The sequence below is a fragment of the Pocillopora verrucosa genome, chromosome 6, assembly GCF_036669915.1.
Source record: "Pocillopora verrucosa isolate sample1 chromosome 6, ASM3666991v2, whole genome shotgun sequence".
NCBI classification, from domain to species: domain Eukaryota; kingdom Metazoa; phylum Cnidaria; class Anthozoa; order Scleractinia; family Pocilloporidae; genus Pocillopora; species Pocillopora verrucosa.
The window spans coordinates 13,066,959-13,094,229 of NC_089317.1; the positions used below are offsets into that span (position 1 = coordinate 13,066,959).

Below are 27,271 nucleotides of genomic sequence, written 5' to 3' on the forward strand. Positions count from 1 at the left end.
TGGTCTCCGCATAACCCCTACACCCATGCATCCCTCCACTTAACATTCCCTCTCGTAAACAGAGTTCACATAAGGCGCCCCTCTGACTTTAGGCTTACCTTTACCAACACCGTAACTGCGGCATAACAGAGGTAGTAGTCGTTTCCATTTCGTGGAAAGTCTTAGAGATGACATGGATCGAAGATACACGAAGCTGATACCAAGATAGAGGTCATCTTGAGGAAAATTACTCCCCAAAAAATTGATTCGATTTGATTTTCCCGCATTTCTTGCTATATACTAACTGAGTTTGCGCGTCTGAATTGCGTAATTATTTCGCTTGTGATCCGCTTGACTGAAAAGAATCCACTCTCTGTTACAAGTTATTTTTCATTTGCGTGACTTTAATTTAGCTTCATACACGCGCGTGATCGATATCAGTGCCATCGAGTCACGCTCATTCGACACGTTCGCAAGTTTCACGCGTAGTTTACTCTGAATGGAACGTTTCTCCGAAAAGAAAGTTTCTACAACTCATGCAAATGTCCCAAGTGTATGGGTTAGATCGAGTTTTCTTCCATAAATTGCACCATCCGCCATGTTGTTTAGGCAATTTTGTCGACTACGGCCGACGAGGGTGATCGTGACACTCGGTCCCAGTCTCAAAACGAAGAGGGCTTTCTATTCTATCCCTTCAAGGGACTTCCGTAAGATTTATAGGCACAGCCTTCCTCATTGAAGCATCAGCGAAGGTCAGATAAGATGGTGTCTTTCCGTGATTGTAAAATTTACTTACTCTTTCTTCTGCTGGTAAAGTTTCACGGGTCAGGTAAGTGTGAAAGGATTTTGCAATGTTTTTTACCATGTGCCATTTTAGGCTTAGACACCTAAAACGCCGACCCTTTATTTCGAACGTGACGTTCGTCAAAATGATTTCCGAACTCCAAGGTGTCTTTCAGCAGTTTTTGTATTTCAAAATTAGATATGATTTGGGATTTCAATCACGTGATAAATGAAGTCTGAACAACTATGATGCGATATAAATCAAGAGCAAAGAATTTTATGCTTCAAGTGTAACAATACCATACGTTCAGATTTTAACATCAAAATTGAAACTGAGAAGTGCACTATTTTCTTGATTAGTGTGAGTCGTATTCTTAGCCACGAGAGAAAAGTTACTGCTTTGTCAGACGGCGCTCCATTACAAACATGATGGCTAAACAAACCCAAAAAAGAGTTGCCATCTGTAACTAAACTCTCTTCCTTGCCATCCATCACTCATCATTGGGAAGAGTTGTTAACAATTTTTCCACTCATTATTGATTCAAAGAATGGCCTCAGCAAGGATAATTGCTGCTAACTAAGTTGAGCGTGATTTTTTCTCCAGGCAGCAATCATGTAAAGAAACTACATAATGCACTTGGATGATAATTGAGCATTATTTGTTCAATTACCGACATGTATGACTTGTCTACTGACTTGACTAGTTTTTTTTTTTTTACTAGGACCAAAGTTTTTGAAATGTGTGTGTGTACATGTGGGCTTATAATATGTGACCCTCCATGGGAAAATGGACAAAAACGTACTGAGATTTTCTCCAAGCTAAATTTGAATAGAAAATTGATTTGTAAAAAACTGCACAAATTCAGATAGGTCAGATGGTTTTCCTCACAAGTGAAAAATGAGCATCTGACCAATCACAAGTCATAGACGGAATTTTTGACCAGTGAAAACAATAGTTTGGGTTTTTTTGCCTTTGTGGAGTGGGTTTTGCCAAAGTGAATGAAAATAAATGTCAGCACTGGTTGCATGCAACTGTAGAATCATGACTTCAGGGTTAAAACAAGAAATCAGCTGTTGGTGTAAACAAGTTAAAATTAATTTATGAAGATAATGTCAGAGAAGGCTGGATTTTATGAAAATTTGTGAAAATCACTCTGATTTCACCTCATGCAAACTGATCACAATCTTTGTCAAAATCTTTGCTTTGATCAATTCCTGACATTCACAATCTGAGGAACTAAAGTGGAATCTCCTCCAAAATGGTACAAAAGACTTAAATTTCTAGATTCTGACTCTGATAAGAAAGCATTACGGTCCACCTTTGCCATTTCATCTGTGTTCATGTGAATGAGCAAAAATTTATGCTTCAAATTGGCACTATAATTCCCATGGTATCAACAAATGCTTTTCAATCATCTAATATATTCCTTGTTTTTGTCATTACTTTGTTCCAGCAGCAGTAATGTAAATGTTCCTCCATTTTCTGCATATAAAACACTCACAACCTGCAGTTCCTTACATTACTTAAAGTTTGCATGTACGATTTTTATGGACAAAAATTTGCCTGTTCCCTGCCCTTAATTTGTTTTATTCCTCACATCTTGTGACTATAAACCACAACCACTCATTAAATATGAATCATCTATATTTCCTACATTTCCCAAACATATTTAACCATTTTCGGAACTCTATTTTTTATTTTTTGTGAACACTGCTTTGTTTTTTGAAGTTATTTTCTTTTAGTCTACCACAGCAAAGCAGGAAGTCATTTTGTTCTGCATCTGTACAGTAAAAGATCACATGTGATGTCAGAATATGGTAAGTAAAAAAAGGGGCATTTATAAGATGCAGCTTAGCTTGTTCCAGGCATTCAGTTATTAAAATGGAGCAAACTAGATGCAACAGTAGCAGAGGAGTGAAAAAGCAAGGGAAATGACAGCAATGTTCACTATTGTGCTTTGTTTTGCTTACTAAATGCCTAGAACAAGTTAGGCACAGATGAGTGTGTCTCTGATGTTCTTAGCATGTTCTGACATCCTCTGTGATTTATAACTGTACAGAGCCACGGCGACATGGAATCTATTTGTTTTATTAATGAAGAAGCAAAATTTATCAATGGTGACATCACTAATGCATTTGTCTAATGCATAGATCATAAGTACATGAAAGAACCAATCAAAATGCATGTAGAATTCAGCTTATAATGTAAAACCTTATTGATCATAGAAATTAGGTCAAAGATATTCAAAGCCAAAGGAGGAGCAGCTGTGTGATTTCAAAACAGTTTTGAACATTGTTGACATCCTTTCTATGGCCAAGGTTCTAGAAAATAGAAAATTATGGTTGATTCCTTTTTTATAATAACATTGGAATTTTTATGTCAGCATAATATGCTGAAGTTTCCAGAAAATCATGCACACCTGACATGATTGATCATTGCATTGTTGTTTTAACTTGTTTTTATGTGATGACTTCAATGATTAAATACCATTAGTATAATTGCACAGGTGATTATAGAGATGCACTTGCTCTTATTGGTTAAGGATTACATCATGTCTTGCTATAATCACCATGTGCAGGTGATTATAGCAATAGCACTAAATTTCAAAATGGCTGCCTTGCATTTTGTCAAATATTTGTGAGGAATTGACAAAAGCAATAGCAGAAAATTAAACTATGAAGAGCATGAAAGATTAGCAGAACACTTTATTACTGACAAAGAGATGAAGTTTTTGCTGATTGATTGCAAAAAGCCTCTTAAAACTGCCAGCTCATCTTGATACAGGTAATCAACTCAATTGTTACAAAATCTGGGCAATGCTTTCTTTATTTACAGAATTTGTAAAAGAATTTGAAAGCACCTGAGCAATTACTGTATACTTAAACAATTATTTGTTGAAGGTGAAGATCGAGAAGATTGAAAAATAATATTCACTTCACCTTTAGCATATATTTCTTAATTCTTATTCATTATTATGTTATTTACCTTGTTAGGACAATGGTCCTCTGTGTGGACTCTATTTAAGCCCTTCTTCCTAAATATTATCCTTACACTTGTAACTAAAGGGCTGAGAATATTATGTTTATGGTTGTCTAATTAGGGGGTGTGGATGTGCATTTCACCCAGGAGCCTACTAATCCAAGCTACTTTAACAATGGTAGTGATGCCAAGCTGGTGTGGGACTACTCTGATCCACATAATAAAATTCAGTACATTATTTATAGTGTTCTGGTAAAAAATGCATTTGTCAGATTGCTGGTGAATGGCAGTTTTGGTGTCCAAGAACATCCTGACATTCCTCAATCTTACCAAGGAAGAGTTAAAATTGAAGGAAGAGCTACCCTGGTCATCAAGAACATCAACTCTGGAGACAGTACCAAATTTAACTGTGAACTCATTGGAAGCTTTTCGAACTCAGTAGAAAGTACAGTACAGCTTATTATGGCAGGTATGTATTAAAGACATAACTGCATTAACAATCAAACATAAATTAAATGCATTCAACTTATGTCTCTCATATTTCTGAGATCTGGAGAAAGTAAACAATAGCATAAATTTGCACAAACCTCTATATGCAGGGCTGAAAGTGGCTAGCTAACCTGACTTTTGGGAACAATAGTGCTACTTTTACTTGGCATGTGATGCTCCACAAAAGGAGAAAAAAAAAATTCTACCGTTCACTTTGTAGTAATTCTCATCAGAGAGAATTCAAAGAGTTATTGCTTTATTCTTCTGGCACCAACTACTGGGTTGTTCTGTTATGCATAGATAACTATTATTAATTTGAATATTGAGATTTTCTCTTAGCAAAGCTGTCAATTAAAAATGGTCAGTCAAAACTAGAAACAGTCCAACTAGTTCTATGATTTTGCTAGATCAGTGAAGACAAATATTGCATGACCAATCACAATCAGCATGTGAAAAATTTGGTGTGAAAAAACTGGCATTACTTTTCAAGCCTTTTAAAGGTACTTGCTAGAGGGAATGAAAGTCGGCGTTACGCCTTTGGCTGCTTTCTGATGATTGTGATCTTCAAGGTTTACAGATGTAAATTTAGTCTACAGAACGGTAACTTCCTCAAGTAAGTTCTGAGACTAAGAAGCCAGTCAAGACTTCGATTTGATTTGCGCGATGGAACAAAATTTTCTTAAAGTTATGGAAGCAATAAACTAACAAAGTCTATGATCCAAGCTATTTATGCTCTTTTAAAGACGTTGAGCATGCAAACAGAAAATAATTGAATGATGATCAACATGGCCAGGTAGGAATGCTGTTCTTAGTAGATGCCGTTATTCATAGAGGTCCATTCAACAGCAGCTCTAATTTTATTGCTGACTTTGGTTGCTCCACTGAGAAACTGGCTGTGTTCCGCAAAGAGCTCCAAGAGACTAAAAGTATTCAATTTCAATTTAGAGTACGAAACGTTTTTGAGCTTATGCAACCTAAACTTTTGAAAAACTTTTCATGTATGAAACGGAAACGTAGTGTTCTTTGAACAGACTTTTTAATCTTCTCTCTGAGTGTTTTAACTTTCATTTTCCAACATATTATCTTAGATGTCCTAACAACCTTAAGTACATGAAAACAAGTGTGATATTAAGACTCAGTATGTAACTTGTTGGTCATTTAACTGTGATTCAAAGTTGAAAACATTTGTGATATTTCAATACTCACGTACAATTTACTTCATTGTTTTCTTGAACGATTTTATTCACTTGTTGTGAAGAATCCAAACTCACTGTTTACTATACTATATAACAAAGTTCACATGGCAACCAGTTGGACAATCAGACATAGTTTGATGCTACTCGGGTTTAAAGATTTAATGAATGTAACCGAAAAAGTTACAATTCATAGACCCAACGTTTCGACACTCCTGCCTTGTGCCTTCATCAGGGGTGATCTAAACGCTGCAACAAGATGTCCTTTAATACGATCGCTAACTAGCTGCCTGTTTTTTCTGACGAGGAGTAAATGGGCGTCAGGAAGTAAGGCGCCATTATCACGATTTAAAGGAGCGTGGGTGGAGTTAATATGTCAGGCTTCCAAACAAAGGCGCTGGTGGTAACGCCGACTAGGGGTGATAACTTAAGACTTATCCCACCCAATTGTATGGTTAGTTAGGCAAGAGTGCTTCGACATTGTAATCAGTCAAAAATTCCTGCGAATTTGCGGATTTCATGAAAGATAAAACTCTTAATGCCTGGGAAGAATTAGTATCTTTCGACGTTGTTTTGCCCTTCACTAAAATCCCAGTTGATCTTGCCATTAAGGTTGCGGAGAAGAGACTAAGAGAAGATGCTTCCTCAGGACAAAGAACTTTTTGTCAGTGAAGGATATTATTCATCTGCTGTCTTTTTGCCTCAAAACCACGCAATTTGCATACAACGGCACCCACTATCAACAGGTTTTTGGAACAGCTATGGGTTCACCCGTCTCTGCTGTCACTGCCAACATGGTAACAGAAGACGTGGAACAAAGGGCCTTAGCTAACTCACCGGTTAAACCCTTTCTCTGGAAACGATATGTCGATGATGTTATTTCTACGGTATCCGGAAATGAAGCGGAGCGCTTCCTATCGCATTTGAATTCGGTAGAGCCGTCTATCCAATTCACCCTTGAGCGTGAAAAGGATAGACATCTGCCCTTTCTTGATTTAAATGTGTCCAGAGGGGAACAGGGGAATTTAGAGACAAGTGTCTATCGTAAACCTACACACACCGACAAATACCTCGCTTTTGATTCTCACCAGCCTATTTTCCATAAAAAGTCTGCAGCCAAAACTTTACTCAGGAGGGCTGACTGTCTACCATCTTCACTCGATTCGAAGGCTGAGGAGAGAAAATATGTTTCTAATGTCCTAAAGGCGAATGGCAATACAAAAACTTTTCTCCGTAACTGCCAAGAACCAGTTACAACTAGTAGCACTCGTGATGAAAGAGAACCAGCGACTAGTTTTGCTATTATTCCTTACATTCAGGGTGTTACGGAACCCATCAAGAAAATTTTGAATAGCCACAACGTTAAAGTTGCTCAAAAACCTTTTCAACGAACCGACGCCATTTATTCTATTCCTTGCAATGACTGTGACAACGAATACATCGGACAGACCAAAGTCAGTTTGGTACACGTTTGAAAGAGCATCAAAAAGCGGTTTTCTTTTGTAAAGAATAAAAATTTATCGTGATAATGGCGGCTTACTTCCTGACGCCCATTTACACCTCGTCGGAAAAAAAACCAGCGAATTAGCGATCGTGTTAAAGGACATCTTGTTGCAGCGTTTAGGTCATCCCTGATGAAGGCACTGGACAGGAGTGTCGAAACGTTGGGTCTATGAATTGTAACTTCTTCGGTTACATTCATTAAATCTTTAAACCAGAGTAGCATCAAACCATGTCTCTCTGTTTACTGTTTTTGATCGTCTATGACTAGTGAATTCAAATTGTCATCTCTTTCATGTCTTTTATCTCCACCAAAATGCTGGTTGTCGTTGACATGTAGATTGCGTTTGGACAAAAGTTGTGACGTAAAGAATGGAGTCTATTATGTAACAAGATAAACTATTGTTGTGGAGAAGTGTGTTAGTGACTTTGATTCTTGTTTGACCGGTTTGACAGCTCTTCATTCCATAGTTTTCTCCCGTCTGCTAACCTCATATCCAAGATGTCCTGTGCGCTGTCAATAGTTTTGCAAGTTTTGACTTAGTGTGTTCACCATGATCCTTTTGGCATTGATTTTCGAAAAAATTTCATCTTTATCTTACTATATTTCATCTTTATCTTACTATATTTCATCTTTATCTTACTGTATTTCATCTTCAAGTGATTAAATGCCTTTTTCCAGGTAGCATAGGGTCTTCCATGTTTAGCCAATTCATTCAATTCCATCCTAAGGTTTCTGTTATTTTACGGCTGATGTTATCGATGGCATTGATGAGGCTAATGCTCCCACGGTTTCTGCGATTGGAAGACAGCTAAGCACTATTTTGTTCCTTTTGATAGGCGGCACATTTTATCACAATTTGAAAGAAATCTGCCTTCTTCTGGTCTCCTAGTTTCCTAGTTGACAAGAGTTGATGATTTTTCTTGATAGGGTTCAGACTTCTACTTTAAGTGGCTTTTTGAACAAATTCACTTTGTGTAAATGTACTTTAACCATAGCTGCGTTTACATAGAAATACCAGTAGAGTGCGGCGATGACTCAGCGTAACCTTGGTGGAGGTCTGGTATATGTTGTGGGCTAGACAGTTCTGCGCCTACTTACGAGATGGCAGGTTAATGACAAATAGGCACAGAGAGAAAAATTACATATTTTATTTGTACAATATTTTCTTCAAAGTTTCAGATCAGCAATTGTAAATGTGCAGATATTATTCTATAGATATTAGACTGATCAATAGCGATTTCCTAAAATTTTTGACAATAAAAATGAACGGTAGAAGACGATGTTTCGATCAAACTTCGGTCATTTTCAAGTGAATACTAAGAATGTCATGATGAAAATATATATGCGTGTAAGAAGTAGAAAATTTTTTGGAAGTGTAAACGGACAATAAGAACATACAAAGAGAAGAATAATTAAGCTAATTGAAAACCAAATTAAACTTAAAAATTAAAATTAAAATCCTAATTAAAAACCTTTGAACGAATTAAGTCCGACTGCACATTGAAAGCAGGGTCAAGTTCTTGAATAAAAAACATTTCATAAATTAGGCAGTCAAATTTGTTCGCACTCTTCTTTAAAACACTAAAATTCTTCGTAAGATCTCTTGGGGCCAAATAATGCTTGTTGCGAAAATGCTTGTTAATCGATGGAGTCGATTTTCTGTGTTATTGAGCATGTTGATGCAGATGGCGGCGTGTAAAACCAACATAACCTGCATCGTACAGGTCACATTTAAATTTGCAATTAACGGTCGTGTGGCAACAGAGGTTTGCTGTGGGCTCCCCCTTGATCCTCTATTAGCCATTTTTTTTTTTAAAGTGCAGCATCGAGGATACCCATAACATCGATAAATTAAGTGAAACGTCTATATAACGCGCGCTGTTTAGGAATTATTGATTAATCCCGTTTGTCTTTGAGGTCGTGTGACCTGTAACTTGTGCAAAATTACCATTCCGCCGATACCTGTCCTATAGAAACGGAACACATCGCTGTCTTCATCTCGAAATTTGAACATCGCCTATCGGTCTTGAGCACGGTTTTAACGGTCAGCGATTTAAAGCTTTTGATTTATAAGGTTGAAACTGAATACAAATGTTACGCGCGACATTTCAAGAAATGCTGCTTTCATAAGAGCAGTTAATTTGCTTCGTTCGTACTTTTTATTCATGCATAGCATTATGTGATAATGATAATGATCGTCATGACAAATTTTAACAGACGCTCGTTCTTGTTTACTTCTTTTCATTAATAAGAGTCGAATACGGCGCCGTGTTGATAATGAGCGGAGTTATGAGCAATTTTGTTGGCAATCCAGATTCACACTTAAGATTCAAGAAAACAGAGCGAATCAAATCGTTCGAACAGTAGCGGCAGTCTTGCTTACTTGTGAAGTTAGCTTGACGTTTACCGCAAACAGCTGAATGGAATCTTATTTTCTTCACTTAATAATAATAATAATGATAATGACTTTATTGGATAACACAGTTACTGGTAGAACCAGTCGTTCTCATTGTGGTCCTCTAAACTTCAAATTCAAATAGCAAAAATACGAAGTAAAAATACAGTTAAAATTAACAATTTATTAAAAATTTCTGCTTATAGTAAAATTATCAACTCTGGAGTTCCGATCTATATATTTCTTGTAAAGTTGATTTTTAAATTTACAAAGGGAAGTGAGACCCCTAGCGGCACTGTCTAGGTTATTCCATAATCTAGTGCCACTTCCAAGAAATGAACATTTGCTGGTCATAGTGCTAAAGAGAGGTGTGGATGAGTCCATATTAGTTGACGTCCGAGTTGTGTAATGATGTCCATTTTTAACATAACGAATATAATGTAATAAGTAATCAGGACATTTCCCATGGATAATGTTATGCATAATACACAATTCCTTTGCTCTATTATGTCACTAATGGGAATCCAACCTAATCTCTTAAAAGGCCAACTGTTCTTTCAGTGCCTGCATTTAAAATTACTCTGGCACAACGTTTTTGAATTCTGAGGAGCCTTATCTTAAATTATCAGTCTTAGTGTTTCCACACACTGAACAACAATATTCGAAGATTGGTTTAATTAAAGCGTTGTATAGCAAATTCCTAAGTGATAAATTCAGGTATTTTCTGGCTCTTTGAAGAAGATTTACCCTAGAATTTAGTTTAGTGATCTATGAACCAAAAAATTATCCTGGTAAAGCTGTAGGAAAATGGCTCCAGTAAACTGCAGATAACTTCGCATGACTTTACAGACGAATGAATGCAAACGATTCAACTTTAGCTGCTGGTTGCTAGCCGTAAACTTTTACGAAAATGACTTTACTGAACATGATATTTTCTGATCTTTCTCGCTTTCTAAGGAAGTACCCAGCAGATCAAAATCTTTTTCCCTTTTCTTCACAATGCAGGCAGGCCATTTCAAAAATAAACTGACGCCAAACGCTTCGGGACAAAACTACGTAATGTCACCAAAAATGGGAATAGCTTAGAAGTCAGTTTCCTTATCCCAATGAGTGACTTCCTGAATTAGCTCTTAATTCCCAAGACTGGGGCTCTGCTTTACAATTTAGTTTGTGAGCAAGCTAAATTGTACTGAATAAAGTTTGAGCCTCCTTATACTAGTTGGTTGTGGTGGACCAATGGCTGGATACATTTGTTTATTTTATTGTAACTGGGTAAATTTTAAAACTCAGTCCAAGCAAAATTTGCAACGCCATATGAGGAATGATATAATCTCTTTTACCTTTCAGAGGCACCACTTATCAACATCTCTTTAGGAGGAAAATATTACATTGAAGGATTCCCTGTCACCATAGCCTGTGAAGCTTCTGGGAAACCACTGCCGGATGTAGCATGGATTAGAAATGGAGAAGTGGAAAGTTCAGGGAAGAAATCTACGTTTTTAAAGTTCGATAATATAAACAGAACGGATGCAGGACAATATACATGTCGAGCCAATAACTCAGTGGAAGTCACCTCTATTAACACAGCAATTGTAGTTCACTGTAAGTATACTCTAACCTTAATTTTGTATTTTTGAATTCACTTTATTTACAGTGCAACTCCTGTTATTTGGTTCAGTTACCCAAAACTGACGAATCTGTTCAAAAGTGAAAGGCAACAGAATTCCATCTCAAATCCTTTTCGGCTTTGTGTGCATCAGTCTCAAGTATTGGGTGGGACAATTGAATATAGGTGGAATCATTTTTCACATTGTTTCGCTTTGGAGGGCGTGACAATTTTCTCACCAAGTCATTGCTGCAATTGGACTGTGTTTAACTCAGAAGATGGCTGCAAGCCATTTGTGAGTCTTTGTGACAACCCAAAATTCACTCCGTTTGACTAGTGCACAAGGCTAGCACATATTCTGATTCTGTGTGAGGACTCTAGCTGAGGCTTAATGGAAATCCGAGAATTGGTCAAGATCCTTACTGTCAGCTGAGAAATTACACTTTTTTTTTTACTGATAGCTGAAATCAGGTGGTTGATGTAAAACGGGCTGAAATTAAGACTGCATGCCTAAGGTTTGTGCACATATTTGCGTGAGTGGCGCTCGAAGAGATATACTATTTGAGGGCGAGAATCCATTTTACATTTCATTACACGTAGGCCTTGCCACCTTATACTGAATACTTGACTGCCAAATAACACAAAAGTGACGGACTGTATTGTGGAGTGATTATAACTTTCACTCTTTTTTTCATCGAAAGACAGGGAAAGGAAAGAGAAATGCTGCGCCCGTGTAGTTGATGTCCATGGCTTTCTGGTTTGGGAGGTTGTGTAACCGACGTCCAAATAAAAGATTTTAGAGTGAGATTATCGCTTTTTCGCCGCTTCTTTACCAGAAATGGATTAGGGTAATGCTGATACAAGGGAAGAATAAGTTTTTGTTTGGAAAACCATTTAATATGTGGTAAAGTCTACCGATTAACTTGTTTCCATGCGCAAGGGTTATTGTGAATTTGACACCGTATAATGGTCTTGAAATTTAGAAAAACTAATCATATAAATCGCCAAGGAATAACTCAACCAAACCGTGTCAGGTTTTTTTTTCTCGTGATCTTGCTTTTCCTGACAGGATCCTTTAAGGAGTTCGAGAAGAAAAATTGCAGCTCAAAGATCTTTGGATTTTTCTCAAACAAACTATCACTTGAACTGAGGATTTCCTTATGGTTTAATTCATCGCTTATTTTATCCTTTCGGTGAGCATCAGCTCGGTAAAAATAATTTCCATCACCGCTAACAACGACTTCTCTCCTTTGACGAAGTATACTTTCAAACGTTGTAAGTTATTTATCAAATACGTCAGCAAGTATAAAAATAGGCTGTACATGTATAAACACAACTGAAAAGACTTAAATGAATTATTTCCCAGCAATTTCTGGGTTATTTTGAAATACTTTGAGACCATTACGCGATGACGATTTCACAATAGACCTTAAGCAAGTTTTTCGGTATTTTTTATAGCATATTTCGTGGTAATTCCAGCAAAAACTTTAAACAACATTATCTTTATCCATGTATGATAAAACTACGGCGAAAAATTCATAATCTCTCGCCAAAATCTCTTTTTTTGGACGTCCAAACAACCTTTCGCCGTACGTTCCTTCATAGCGAGTTACTATGTTTGCCCCGTGGCGATCCCAGAAATCTGTGCGCAAACGCAAGGATCCGATTACTGGCAACTCATTCATTGTTTCCGTGTTTGCATATGCGCAAGCATTCGACCTCTGTTGTGAGGAGCAGGTAAAAAGCAAGCATGAACGTTATGCTAATCTCTAGATTTTGAACTCACCCATCAAAATTACACCAGACATGCTTTCTTGGAGTGTATCACATATATAACACATTTCCTGTAAGAAAAAAAAACAAGCAAACAAAAACAACGTAAATGTCCAGAAATGCCGTTTCGCCCAAGCCAATTTCAACGAGATCGCAGCGTAAGGGTTTGTTGCTCCCACCAATCACATTTTGGCTTTAGGGTTGCACTTGTGCAAGTACAAATCTATTGTTACTGACGTTCTGTGACAACCTTTTAACAAGCCATATTCAATATCTGCCTCTTTACAAGAGAAAGTGAGTTAAAACAGTAATTTCCACTACCGCCTCTTGATTTTTGTAGAGAGATATCAGACCTGCTTCTATTTTCAAGGCCAGGAATGGTCTTATAGCTATCGATGTAAGGGAATACATGTACTTGCATACTTTGAGCCATGTCATCGTACACGTAAATTTGACATCAATGATGATAACTTAATCTACGGACATAGTCAAGATTATTATAGGAAATCCTATTTCTTAATTAAAAATGCTGAGCTTTGGAACTTGTTACTATCTATTATAAAAACAATCCACTATTTTTCCTCTTTTAAGACCAGCCTAAACAATATTTATCTCTCAAAACGAGAAACTCATAATCCTCCTGGCTGCTATTGATATATGTTTTTAGTACAATTGCCTGGGTGATTATAGAGATGCATGCACTGTGATTGGTAGAAGAGTGCGTCATATCTCGCTTTCATCACCTTGGGTGAGGTAATTATAGCAGGAGCGCCAAATTTTAAAATGGCTCCCTTACATTTTGTTAATGTCATGCTGCAAGGGACAAATGGGAAAGGAGAAAATTAAATTATTAAGAGTGGGAAAGATGCTAATAAGCTTGGCGTGACACTATCCAAAAGAAAGACATGAAGTTTTTGCTGATGGAGTGAAATGAATCTGTTAAATTCGAAACTGGCTTATCTTTATACAAGTAATCCATACTATTGTTATAGAATTTACAAAACACATTTACAATATGTCTATTTATTTTCTTAGTGCATGTTAGTGATATAGGGGGTTAGATAGCAATTGGAAAGGCAGTTCTGTTTCTTCTCCTTTTGCAGCCCGAGAACTTTCGTTCCAATTGTTATTCAACCCCTACATCACTAGCATACATTAAAATAAATTACATTATATACATTAATATATATATGTGTGTGTGTGTGTGTGTGTGTGTGTATATATATATATATATATATATATATATTTATTTATTTATTATATGGCCTAGGCTTGTGGCCATTACAATGGTGCTCTGATTTGCTAAGAACGACATCAGAGCAAGGTATTATACAGCGGTAATGCCCAATGGCTGAATGTGGAGTTTGTAAATTAGAGCACATATTTAGTCCGAAAGCCAGGACCCCATAAATAGGGTCTCATACAATGTGGGTCAGAAGAGGTTTGTAGAGAGCAACCGACAGGAAATCGCACAGGTTTACTGAGTACCAAAAATGTAGCATTCATATTTAAGAATTGATCTAAAGTGAAAGTTTAAACGTACATCAAACACAACGAATGTCGATTGTTACAACTTCAAATTGCTGGCAACAAATCTAGAACTCAACGGTTAAATAAAACATGCTGAACTAAATAATTCGAGCCATACGTTGTTTTTTGGATTGACAATATAATTTCCCTATTGTCTTGGTACTGGAGAGGCAGGACCTCTGATTTGCACTTCGAGGCCGATGGGTGTTCCCCTTCGCTAACGCACACCTCCTTTCATGAAGTCGTTCAGTGTTGCTGAAAGACCACGTGGACTTGCAGCCAGTCGTTCGAAAAGACGGGGGGGCATTGAAGATTTTCGTTTTGACGAATTTGCATGTCGTTGAAAACAGAGACTAAAGGTTGCCCTTCCTAGAAATGAAAGTTATGAGCTGTTTTATCTTAGTATTCAAGCCTATGTTGCTTAATCTGGCAACTAGTGTAAACAGGTGTTTATCAATTTCCGGATTTTTTATTTATTTCTGGAGTGAAATTTGACGATTATTTGTCTTAAAGTCCTTAAATTACGATTATTTATCGCAAATGGCATCTCTTCCGATTAATAGTCTGAAGGCATTTTATATCACCACTAATGATTTTCAGTGAACTTCATTTCTGTCTAAAAAGAGTGTTTACCAACTACGTTTTCTTTGTTTTCCGCGCTTCCACGAAGTATAGTGTGGGCTTACGATGTCGTGAGAGAGGCGACTAGCACTTCTTCTCAGTGAGAATGAACACAAATACACGTACATTAATTTCAATTAAATTAAAGTTTAAACAAAAACAATTTAAAACAAACAGCCAAATAGGTAAATGTACGACAAATTCTTCCCAACAACAGCTTCTTGTGAAGCTGGACGTTTGTTTACGAGCAAGTAACAGGTGAAACCGGCGGCGGTGAAGGATGCCAAAGATTGAACATGAAATAACATTATTTCATTCTTGCATTCCCCTGCACTTGTAGTCTTGGCCATGCAGAACTGAAATTTTCCACGCTCAATCTTTTAAAAAAAGAGCAATGCTTCATTCATATCCTTACCCCGAAGCTTTTTACCCCTGAAGAGGCGAGAGAAAATATGAGCAATGAGCAAAATTTTCGCTCGTATCAGATTTTAAACTCTCGATTAATGGATTTATTATTCCACTATTATTTTCAGTCATCAATGTTTTAATTTTAGTATGCGAATTACATCCTATGGCCTTATCTGTGTATCGTATCGGTCGTATACGATGTTCTTTCTTCCTTAAAAGTTCGCTTCTTAAACAGTCAAATTACAAAAATAATTAAAAAAATGAAAGGTTGGATCGTTCAGGGCTATGTTCCTACGTAATTTTGGCTTGTTCTAAAGTGTAATACTATAGCATATTTTGGTAAAATGACACAGCAGTGGAATGATAAAGGTCATTACTGTTCTGACTGATATGAATTATCACTAATTATTCATTCAATTACTTATTGCATTGACATTTATTCTTAGATCCGCCCACAATTCGAAATGTCACCACGTCATCTAAGAAGTCTTGGATTGGCCAGACAGTGACTTTGAAGTGTCTTTCTGATGGTGTTCCTTCACCAACACTCTCTTGGTACAAACCTGAAGGAAGTGAAATAAACAGAGTCAGACCCAGAGAAAACAAAGTACAAGTGCCACTCAGGTGTGATCAAGATTTTGGTCATTACAAGTGCACTGCTGCCAATGGACTTGTTCCATCTGATAAGAAATTAATAAAGATAAATCAGATAAGTAAGTAAATGAGATCAGTGTATTTTTATTAAAAAGAAAACTCTATATAAGGTCAGCATTTCCTTTTGCCTTTGCTCATTATCACTGTTTCAGTTGTATTAGAAGTAAAAGCCAAATTTTCTTACAACGTATTCGTCAGAGTAACTCATTCACTTTGTAAAACTCATTCGATAGTTTTAACATTTAATACGTGCGGATATTTTTCAAGGCCCATAGGTGTGTGAAAAAAACATAAGCGTATGTTAAACCATCGATTAAGAGATTTATCATTCTACTATTCTTTCATTTACTAACAATTTGGCCATCTGAGCGTTCCATTCACACATTTTTTCCCTCTTTCGCCTTTGTACCTTAGTGAGGTATAACAGAATATTTAGGAAATTATGCCGAATTAAGTAAACTGTCGACACCTTGCCCTTTGGTAGCATTAAACTCGTTACAAAAGAGCATCGAACTTCAGGAAGATTGATGACATCTTCACATGCGAGTATCCATAGGAAACTTCCACAACCATGGACTATCGATTGTTCCTATTTTTATTAGGCTCTTAGCTGAATTTATCCGGTAGCTACATTTATATTCATTAATTACAGGTTAACGCACTCAGCGAGTGAACTATGGGGATTTACCTGCACGAGTTCATTGTTTGTGAACGAGTACAAGTAAATCCTGATAATTTAGGAGCCGTGAGTGCGTTACCATTGTTATTGTTCAAATTGAATACACTCCTCAAAGAAACACTGTATTCAAACCACTATATACAAGGTAACGAAGCCATGGTGTAATGACAATGGTGTGTTGAATTTAAACCTCGGCTATTACAGCACTATAACGACATCAAGGAGGTTGTTTCGTCACAACACAGTATCACGTGGTACAAATCATCTAATCAGAAAATCGGAATTCGAACAGTATATGCCGGACAGTTGAATAATAAACTGTGAGAAGACGTGGACTGGCATTCATCTTTAGTGTTGTGACAAAACTCAAAATGATCTCTTTTCTTATGGCACTATGTAGAAAAACCAGGGAAAGCATCCATCAAATCAGAATCAGTCATTCAAGCAACTTCTATAATAATACAGTGGACTGCACCAGCTGATGATGGAGGAAGTCAGATTACAGGATTCCAAGTGATCTTACAAAAGGATGAAACTGAGATAAAAAAGGTTAACATCATCGATCCTGGGATGACAAGTTATTCGTTTCCTGGTTTGCAGAAAGATACCAACTACACAGTGAAACTGTTTTCTAGAAATTTTGTATTCGAGGGAGATCCTACTGTATGGAACATTAAGACCAAGTTTGAAGGTGAGGAATCAAAAGTGATATCGTGACTGAGCACTTTCCACCAATCATTTTTCGCTAACTTAGATATGTTGTGAGTAACCCAGTTTTAACAACGTTATCTGCTTGCCGCATTATAAGATTTTCGATTTTCAGCGTTTGTCCCCTCCTTAGTGGCCAGTTTCCTTTCCCTTTGTGATAAGTGTTTTAGAGGCACCTACGTTTGAAGAAGCATAATAATAAACAATGAAAAAATAATGAACCTAGGTGAGAACAATTGACAACCTACGCGGTTACGTTCCGTAAGTGCTACCTGATTTATCAAGTATTGTTTGCCTTGTCGTTTTTTTTTTTTTTATTTTTTTTTATTTTCTAATGTTCAGGTCTCAAAATCTGTTATATGAATCAGCAACAACAGCCGCTAGATAGTGACCTTTAGGTTAGTTGGATACATTTTTCCTAAACTCTTCCCGGCCATATTCAGAACGCCTAATAACCAACTATCCCTTTAGGCAGTGAGAATTTCCACACATCGTTTGACCAAAGTATTGAAGTTTGAAGAAATGGGCCTTTCATGAAAATCGCTTTTAACATGCGAATATTATGGGGAAATCTGGTCAAACGGTGTGTGGACGGCCTCGAAGAATCCTCCGTTTTTTCCTTTTTTGAGGATGAGAAATAGCTTGTTTTCATTTCGCAAGGATAAACTTAAACCAAAACAGTTAAGGTTGCCGTTTCAAGAAAGTTTCTTTCGAATCTCATCCGGCACATATCTCACTCACCAAAAAAAGTATTGTGATAACAGGTGTGAACTTAGTAATTGAAGTTGAGCAGCCGTAACATGGCAATGAAGTTCGTCGCACCTGTTATCCCTTAAGCGCTCTTTGTCATTGCCTCCTCGACTGGCAACCCCCCTGGAGAAAAAAGCGGAGCATGCGTACTCATTTTCCCGTTGTGTGATTGCAGAGTGCCTGTACTAAGTCATGCGCGATGTCAAACTTTGAAAAGCAGAATATAGTTGTACACGAACTGAGATCCTTTCCATAATTACGGGACACAAACGAATGGGGAATTCCGACGTCGTCTATGCATCGGTCTTTTATTTGATCTCGTGTAAATAGCAATGAAATACCAGTAGAAGTCAGTGTGTCGTTAAAATTCACCTTGTAAATGCAGTATTTGTTTTAGGCTATAACCGATCGTCATTTTAGGCTTCTAATTATCGCTTCATCTCAATACTTAACTTAATTTTGCTTGCCATACACTTTCGTTTCAAAAACATCCCAAATAAATCCTCGACCAATTTACAGATTATTTAATCACTGATAATGGTGTGACCAGGTTTGTAACAAGAAGTTGTATAATTATTGGAAATTTCACGCTGTTCGTGGTGTTGACATCAATCTAGGAGCCCCAGATGTGGTCGAAATAGACGAACTGCCAGATGAAACAACAGATGATACAATTACCCTAAAGTGGAAGGAGCCAGAAAGTAATGGAAAAGTTATTACCATGTATACAGTGTACCAAAGAGTAGTGACTGATGGAAAAGTGGAACAGTGGACAATAATAAAGGAAATCAGCGATGTTTCTGTAAGAGAATTGAAAATAGCATTGGAGAGAGGAAAGGTGTATCAGTTTGCCATTACTGCAACTAATGAGCTCGGTGAAAGCCTAAAACAAGAGAAAGCTAACATCCAGCAAGTCAAGGCAGAAGGAAGTATGTTCAAATGAATCTTATTTTCTCCTTTCAACGGTTTATCCTTTTCTTTACTTAGTTTTCAAACACTCTCCGTGTCATCAACATCGAGGTTTTTACGGGTGAGTTCTTCGCTTGCAAGAACCTGAATCACTGAATCAATTTTACTTACGTCGCAGTTGATATTTGTATGCCAACTGCAAATATATGATATTTTAAGTAGTTTACTGACACATGCTGATCTGAATCTGGAAAGAGAAGTCTGCAACACTTTAGTTTTGTCTTCTCACATTTAAATTGAGTGCTTTTTTTTTCCTTTGCCGCCATCAGTTAGTTGATGCCTCTCTTCCGCAAAAAAATTTCACGCTCCCACACTGAATTCCGAGAACTTTTCTGTCATTTTCACCACCACTGCACTTTACTCTTCAAACCGATGAAAGCGACTTCGCACTTAGCTTCCTCTGCGCACCGTTATTTCGACACCAGATTACTGAACCGCGAGAACTCAGAAGTGGCCTATTGTCGGCGATTTCGCTTTAGCTTAATTAACAATGTATGATTACACTGCCTCACGTAGAGACGTTGTCAATCTTTTCAGAGGTTTTTTTCGGTGAAGCTACAGAGCGTGACACAAACTTCCTGTCTCAAGGTCATGAAAGGGTCTTCATTTTCTTAGGTCTTAGGTCTTAGTTTTCGGGGATCTTCGTTTTCGCTACAAGCGTAGTTCGCTTTCTCTTTGTTGTTGACCTCTTTTCAGTCTGTTCTCTGGAGCTCTTTCAACCTTCTCACGTTGGTCTTCGCTAGATATTCGCCATTTTCCTTCAGCCTTTTCTTGTTCTCTATCGTCTTCTCCTGGATGTGTTCTACCTATTCTTCGCCCTATCAATCCCCATTTCGCGTTTTTCTCGACTCGCTCCACGTCTTTTCAGTTCTTTCTCTCTTTGGTCTCTCTTTCTCTCTCTATTTCCAGTCTATTTTCACTCGAGATCCTTTCTCCATGAACTCGAATTGTCGTAATTTCTTCCGTTTGGAAAAGCTTTGGCTCTGAGTATCGTTGCTTTGCAAGTTCATTAGAGATTGCAAAATACCAAGAATCACTTTTCAACAACAACCTCACCAGTATGATTTCCCGCTCAAAACACGGGTTACAAATTCTTTCCTTGCGCTGCCTCACATCCTCTAACCCACATGAAGCCTTCTTAGTTTTCTACAAACATCTTTGAAGTCGAATCTAAAGTCTCTTGTCGTTAACAAGTTTGAGATTAGATATTCTAGTTCTAGCCTGTCTTCGTTTAAATCAAACTTTAGCAGCGCATGAAACAGATACAAGACAAATTTCATATTTCAGCGGCCAGAGTTGCCATGATCATTGAAATTTGGTTTAATGAGGACAATCATGAAACACGAACAACAAAAAGAGAAGAATTGAGAAAATAACTGGTTGAAGGTGACTATTCTTTTTAATTTAATACAATTACCGGAGGAGTTTGACACAATAGAGAAAACTGTGGAGTGAACAGTCATACCTGGCGACATAAAGAGAAGATATAAGAGAAGCCCGTACGTTTCTGGCGTATTGTTTCACTGACTCATTGTTCTCACTTATAACCATCTATTAATCGACCGGTAATCTCTTAACTGGAAGTTGCTTACGGTCGTTTCTTTAAAACTCTGACTCATTTTCCCAAACCAAAGTTCACAATAACGCTCAATGAAATATCATTTCAACCGACGCCGACATCATACACGACATCTGAATAAGAAAACGTTATTTATCCTGAACCTCTGCGCACTATGATTGCCTTTCATCATGGTCGCAAGATGACGAGAGGAGGATAGTGAATGATAGTGGTTAGGTCAGCAGTTTTGCCAAAAACGGGCTCAAACCGAAATGGCAAATGGTAAAATGACTAAAATAGCCGTCGAAATTCCCTAGAATGTCTCGTAGTTAATTCTTATCATTTCCTGGTAGGCTTCAGTATCTTTAACTTGTAATTTCTTGACTAAAATTTCAAATGCCACTGAAATTGCTGACCTCAGCGTGGACCATATTTGTGTACAATTACGCGATCTCATTGGGTGGTATTTTGTCAACTATCATCGACTATCATGAACCGTTTGAACACAAACTTGATAGTCAATGATGTGAATGAAAGTTGAAACTATCATTCAGTTGTCTATCATCAACGATCGCGATCGTTTGAACGGGGCTTAAGTCATTTGCATCCTGTTGCAGTCGAGTGAACATCTTTTATGGATGAGGGAATAGCGAGAAATGTATGTAATGGCAATTCACTGTCTGTTGCCGCTCCTTCGTAAAAAGGAAAGTTAAAAAGTGTTGAAGGGCCTGTGGGCTCCCATCATTCTTCCGCGATCAAATTCGTTCTTAGGAGGAAACCAAAGAGATTCTGAAAGAATCGAAACAGCAGTCTTGCTTAAGAATCTTCACGAACGGTAGTAATTACACTCTCAGCCGATGGCTGTGTGAATAATATCAAATTCAGAAATTACATTCCTAGACGAGACTTATTTATAATGACAGGGAATCGACCCTTGACATGCAAATGTATTACAAAGAGATAGAGTCACCCACTAGGCGTAAATAGGGGGCTGAAATCTGAGGTCGCTACGTTGATCACTGAATAGGCGCTACTTTTTCCACCAGAGAGGAACTCGATTATTTTTTAACTGCTGTCAGTTACTTTCCTCCAGGTCTAAAATAGATCTGGGAAATTTCTGACACCTCTTTGGCTTCTCTACAAGTCAAAGCTAACAGATGACGGTCTATGCATTAATGGGTGTGCTGCAGACCCACGGAGTCTCATGGTTTTGTCATCTTCAAATCCATTACATGTCAAGAATACCATTCCTTATTCTCAGTGTCTTAGGCTTCATTGCCTATATATTGACAGTTCTGATTTTTCAAGATATCAGAGGCAATATGCCAGTTCTTCAAAAAACCGTGGCCATCCTACCTTTGTCATTCAAGGGAGTCTTTAACAACTGATCGAAAGTCGGCAATCCACAAACGTCACAGTAGGAAGAGAATGATCGTATTCCATTTTAGCGGCACAATCACGCAATAAGACCTGTCCTTCTAACAAATTTAAATAACTTCAAAATGATCCAAAAACTGGTATATTATTTTTGCGTAAAACGGACAACTGTTTGATCAGTATAATGTTAAAACTGGCTCTACCAATGTCATCTATTTCATAACTTTTCATAGCGGTTATTTCAAAAAGTTATACTTCGGCGAAAAGGAAGACGACTTGGGGAACGATTCTGAGGACACCATCGTGACGCAAAATACAAGAAAAACAATATCTCTCAAATTGGCCTCACATTCGTACATTATATGCCAGTGTTCTTTTTAAGTAAAGGCTGTTTTTTGTACACGAGTTCAAATGATAATTCTTGGGCAAACAAACACACGTTCATTTTAAGTCGTATTTTGTTTTTCCCCTGTTCAAACAGTAAGCACAGAAGTTTACCTGACAGCGACAATACAGGAGAACTGTAGCAGACGTTCAGAAGTTGCTGAGAAATTTCCAGATATGGTTAGATAATCTACTTGATCCACACACTGGATATGTGGAATACTGTCATGAGATTTATCATGAAAATTGAGTCTTAATCTGTTCTTGAATGAAATCTTAATATTTCTGTTAAAAAAAATGATATTTTGAACGATCTTCAATATGTGGCAAGCATTTGAATATACGTTTTTTTCTTTACATGTCCTTTTAGGCCTGTCAAATTGCCTTTAAGTTTGGCTGCTCATCCGCCAACACTGTGAACACCAGGTAAGGTACAGTTTGTTGTTTTACTCTGAAACAACAAACGCAAACGCAAATTTGCGTTCTAGTAGGGGGAAGGAGCTTTATCTCATTGTGTTGTATTTTAGCGGTAAAACTGGTTTTTCTGCTCTACCAAATCTTATTTAATGCACGATAATTTACATTTGAAGTACATTTTCTTCAATGTACAATAATATATTGGGACAGAATGACATGAATTAATTTTATGTACCTTGGTTTATTACATTGGTTAAATCTCAATATATTTTAACACTTACAAGTCACCAAAGTACAAATATGTGTGATGATACTCTTTGCTCACCCCCCCCCCCCCTTATCTAGGTGTGGCAGTGTTGTTCTTGACTTCATGATGAGGTTCAATCAAAGTGTAGTCGTCAGAAATGTTTTGATTCTCCTGTCACATGCTGCGAGGCAAGACAAATTCGGAGGTTTTAAAGTCAATCCAGACTCAATTAAACACGTTTTAATACCTACAGATGGCTCGGAAAGCACAACAAAAGGTAAATTATACAAATAAATTATTAAATGTTTACACGTATTCTTCCTGAGATGGACTCTTTATAATTGCATTCCGTATCTGTTTAAATAAACAACCTATTCTGTGACTGATACATTTCCAGGTTTTTGGTTTTTTCGTTGTTGATTTATTTAATTAAACAAAGTCTTACTTTTAAAAATTCTTATAGAGAGAGTGCCACCTTAATTTTCCTTAGTACCCAGCCAATTAGAGTTAAAGTTTTTCAGCCATGAGCCTAAGCTATTTAGTGAGAGCGGTATATCGACCAGGATCAGTGTAAATGTTGTTTGAATGTTATTTTATCAAGCTTTGTAAAATGAATCATTTTAGGTCCTGAGGAATGTAACTGCCCATCTAACAACGTCTTGTTAGCCATAATTGGGGTTCTTGCCTTCACAATCCTTCTTCTAATTATTTACATAATCGGCTACACAGGAAAGGTAGGTTAAAAATTCATAATCTATGTTAGAGGGTTTTGCTGCAAGATTCATTTTTATACAAAAGCAAATTTTAACCCACATCTACATCATTTGTATTTTTTCCTTTCGTTCTTTTTCAGGCGCTGTAGGGAAACAGAGGTAAGAACTTGCTGCCACTTGGATTGTGTCGATGTAATGTGCCCGATATGGTTTCATCTTAACACAAAATTCCAATCAAAACGGATGAAATTATTAGCGTTTTATAATTATTTCTATGCTTTCTCGATTGTAGGACTTATGAAGATGAAAGACGTGTTTTCGAAGTAAGTTACAGCTAAGACATTGAGGTCATGTAAGTGTGACCAGAAATTATGTAATCTTACTTTACCTCAACTTTCTAAGAGAAAATAAACGCTTTCAGCAAATAAGGAGAAAATGTGTAGTTCTACATAAAAGAAGCATATTGCATCAGTGGCAGATACAATGAAATAAAAGAGGAAACTAGACTCGATAAGATCTTTGTCCTGTGATCATGTCCTTTACCAAGCCACTCCATGGATTTTCCTTCGATTGGCCTTGGTTCAGCTGCCTGGCTTCACTTCATAGATCGCTAACTGGTCTGCACCCGGTTGATATTTGCTCTCTAAATAATAGATTTAGCGCATTTTGACCGTCGTATTTTCTTGATGCCTTATTTTCTAAACGTGAGTTTAGGAGCTTAGTACAGCAATAGTTGTTTCGTGCGTTTATTTTTTTTAAATATTGGACTACCAATTGTAGTATTGTAGCTTCGGCGAATATGCTATGAGCCTCGATCTCTCCTTTGGACGTGATAGTTTCAAAAGCAGAGAACAAAATGTTAGTAATAATAAGGATAAGAGATCATAAACTATTTATAATCTCTTTTCATGGAATAATATAAACATTTGTCTGAGAAAAATGGTAAACTGATTTTTATTACCATGTGGAACTTTTTTCTGGGATTAATAACAGATTGGTATACGAATACCTTAACGGTATGTTGGTTTAATAGAATGAAACAGGATTAGAAGATATCGAACCAAGTCAGCGCGATTCAAGAAAACTCACCCAGCCTCCTGCGGAATACATGGATCTCGTAGAAGTCAACAAAGATAATAGAAAAGCACAAAGAACAGCTCCAGGTGCTGATTACGTGCCTCTTCATCCGTCAACACGCTGCTGGGAAGTTCCAAGACATCACGTGACCATAGAAAAAATCATTGGTAAAGGTGCTTTTGGTCAGGTTGCCAAGGGAACAGCAATAGGACTTCGAGGGAGTCCTGAAACGACCACAGTGGCTATTAAGATGCTTAAAAGTGAGCTCTTTTACTGTAAATTGAATGACAGTCTTGGCCTACAGACATTCAGGAAATGTTACCGGGTTACTGTTATTATGTAGCTATTTTCCATTTTATAACTTATGTTGTTATTTTGACATTTTGCATATTATTCCCGTTAACCAAATTTTGCTCCTTGTTTTTAATGTTCCAGCAAACGCTTCTGAATCGGACAAGAGAGATCTGATGAAAGTACTTGACACAATGAAACAGCTAAAACCACATCCTTACGTCATTAAACTTCTGGGATGTGTTACGGAATCTGGTATGCTTTGGTTATGCGGGTCTAATTTTGCTGTACACATCTTGCTTATGATTTTCTCTGTAACGCTCTCTCATCATTGATAATTTGCCTCAATGCAAGAGTCACTGCTTCACAGTTGAACACAACAAACAACCATCGCATGAGATAATTTTACCTTGTTTTAGCCAATACAGACGTTCCTGGATTTACTGATAGACTAAGACCGATTATTTGCCACTGAACAGCTCATTCTGTTGTATAAGCAGAAACGCCTATTGTATGGGAATAATTGGTCTGTACCTTCTCATGAGATCGTTACACAGTTTTTTCTTGTTTTCACGCGATTTCTTCAAAAGTGTTGACCATTACTGGGCTATTCATTTATTTTAATTATTGCTATTTTTTTATAGAGAATAATATATCAATTAAATTGTTTAATTTCTTCAGAACAGCTGTTGGTTTTGATTGAATATGTGCCTTTTGGGGATCTGCTGGGTTACCTGAGAAAGAGCCGTGGATTAAAAGACACTTACTACAAAGACCTGGATATCAAACCACAAACTAATCTGACGTCACAGCAGCTGATAAAGTTTGCTTGGCAAATTGTTGATGGAATGAGTTACTTATCCGCAAAATCTGTAAGTTTATTAAAAAAACAAGAGACAAACAATTTTAAAACCTTCTTGTAAGGTCTATCATCATGTTAAGCTCTGTCTTGCTTAGAATATTATGTCTTCACAAGATCACGCCCGGGAGATGCAGACGCATTCTTACCGTCTTGTCGAGGTTATTTCTTTAGGGCCGGGAACCCTCACAATTTTGACGTTATTATCTAAGTTTTATTTCAATGTGAGAATGGCGATATTTGTGCATCTTTGCAAGTGTACCCCATCGAAATAAAATATCTGGGTTTTTCTCGTGTGAACAAAGGCAGAGACGTGAATGAATAGGATCTTTTAAGATATTCATCTTAAACTGAGTGTACAACAAATATCCATTTTAGTGACAAGGAAGAAAAGGAATTAAAACCTCAAATTAAGAAATTCGTCTTTGGTCGCTAAACTGCTTCATTACAGAATCCTATTTCGATTAAAATGTTGAGATAAGCGTTCTTTGAAATAACTACGTATTGCAGAAATAAAGTAGTTTGCTGCTCTTTGGAATATGGAGGAGATATTATAGTAGTTTTAATTTTCTGCCATCTGGAAGAAAAAGAAATACACACAGCATATTATGTTGCTAGATATTTCTATTTTCCTCCCTGAACCATTTCATTTCAGTTCTTTTTCTTCTACAATCGCTAATTTTTGCTGTTACATCAATTCTTTCTTAGATCATTCACCGAGACCTTGCGGCCCGTAATGTGCTGGTTGGACAAAAGGAAATGTGTAAAGTGACAGACTTCGGGATGGCCAGAGATGTGCAGCAGGAAAATATTTATGAACGAAAGACAAAGGTAATCAAGAAAAAGGGGAGGTGAGGGCGGTATCACATTTCGTTCAGTTTAGTGATCTTTGACAATCATTGTTGTGGTTGAGCTGATATATTCCTGATTTCGATCATGAATTCCTTGGGACCCTAATGAAACTATCAGCCATGCGTATACGAGTACAATTTTAAATATCACTGTTTTTGACTACTCGCTTCCTATAATTCTCGAGCTTTTTCACAAAGTGATATTTAAAATCTTTAGGGCCGTCTTCCCGTGAAGTGGACAGCTTATGAGGCCTTATTGTATGGTAAATATACCACCAAAAGTGACGTGTAAGTATACCTGATTATTACCCGTAGCAGTTTATCAACAATGTTATTAATTTTAATTAGGACTTGAATTCTATGCGTTGTCTAAGAATACATATATTTTATTCGTCGTATATACTTTTTATGTCTATAGTCACTTAACTTATATTCTTTTGATTTGTCTTCCTGCAGATGGAGTTATGGAGTTTTGT

General features: G+C 37.1%; 1 pseudogene; it reads left to right on the plus strand.

Annotated features, from left to right (window-relative positions):
- Positions 1 to 677: 677 nt before the first annotated feature.
- Positions 678 to 27,150, plus strand: LOC131772110 (uncharacterized; annotated as a pseudogene).
- Positions 27,151 to 27,271: the final 121 nt, after the last annotated feature.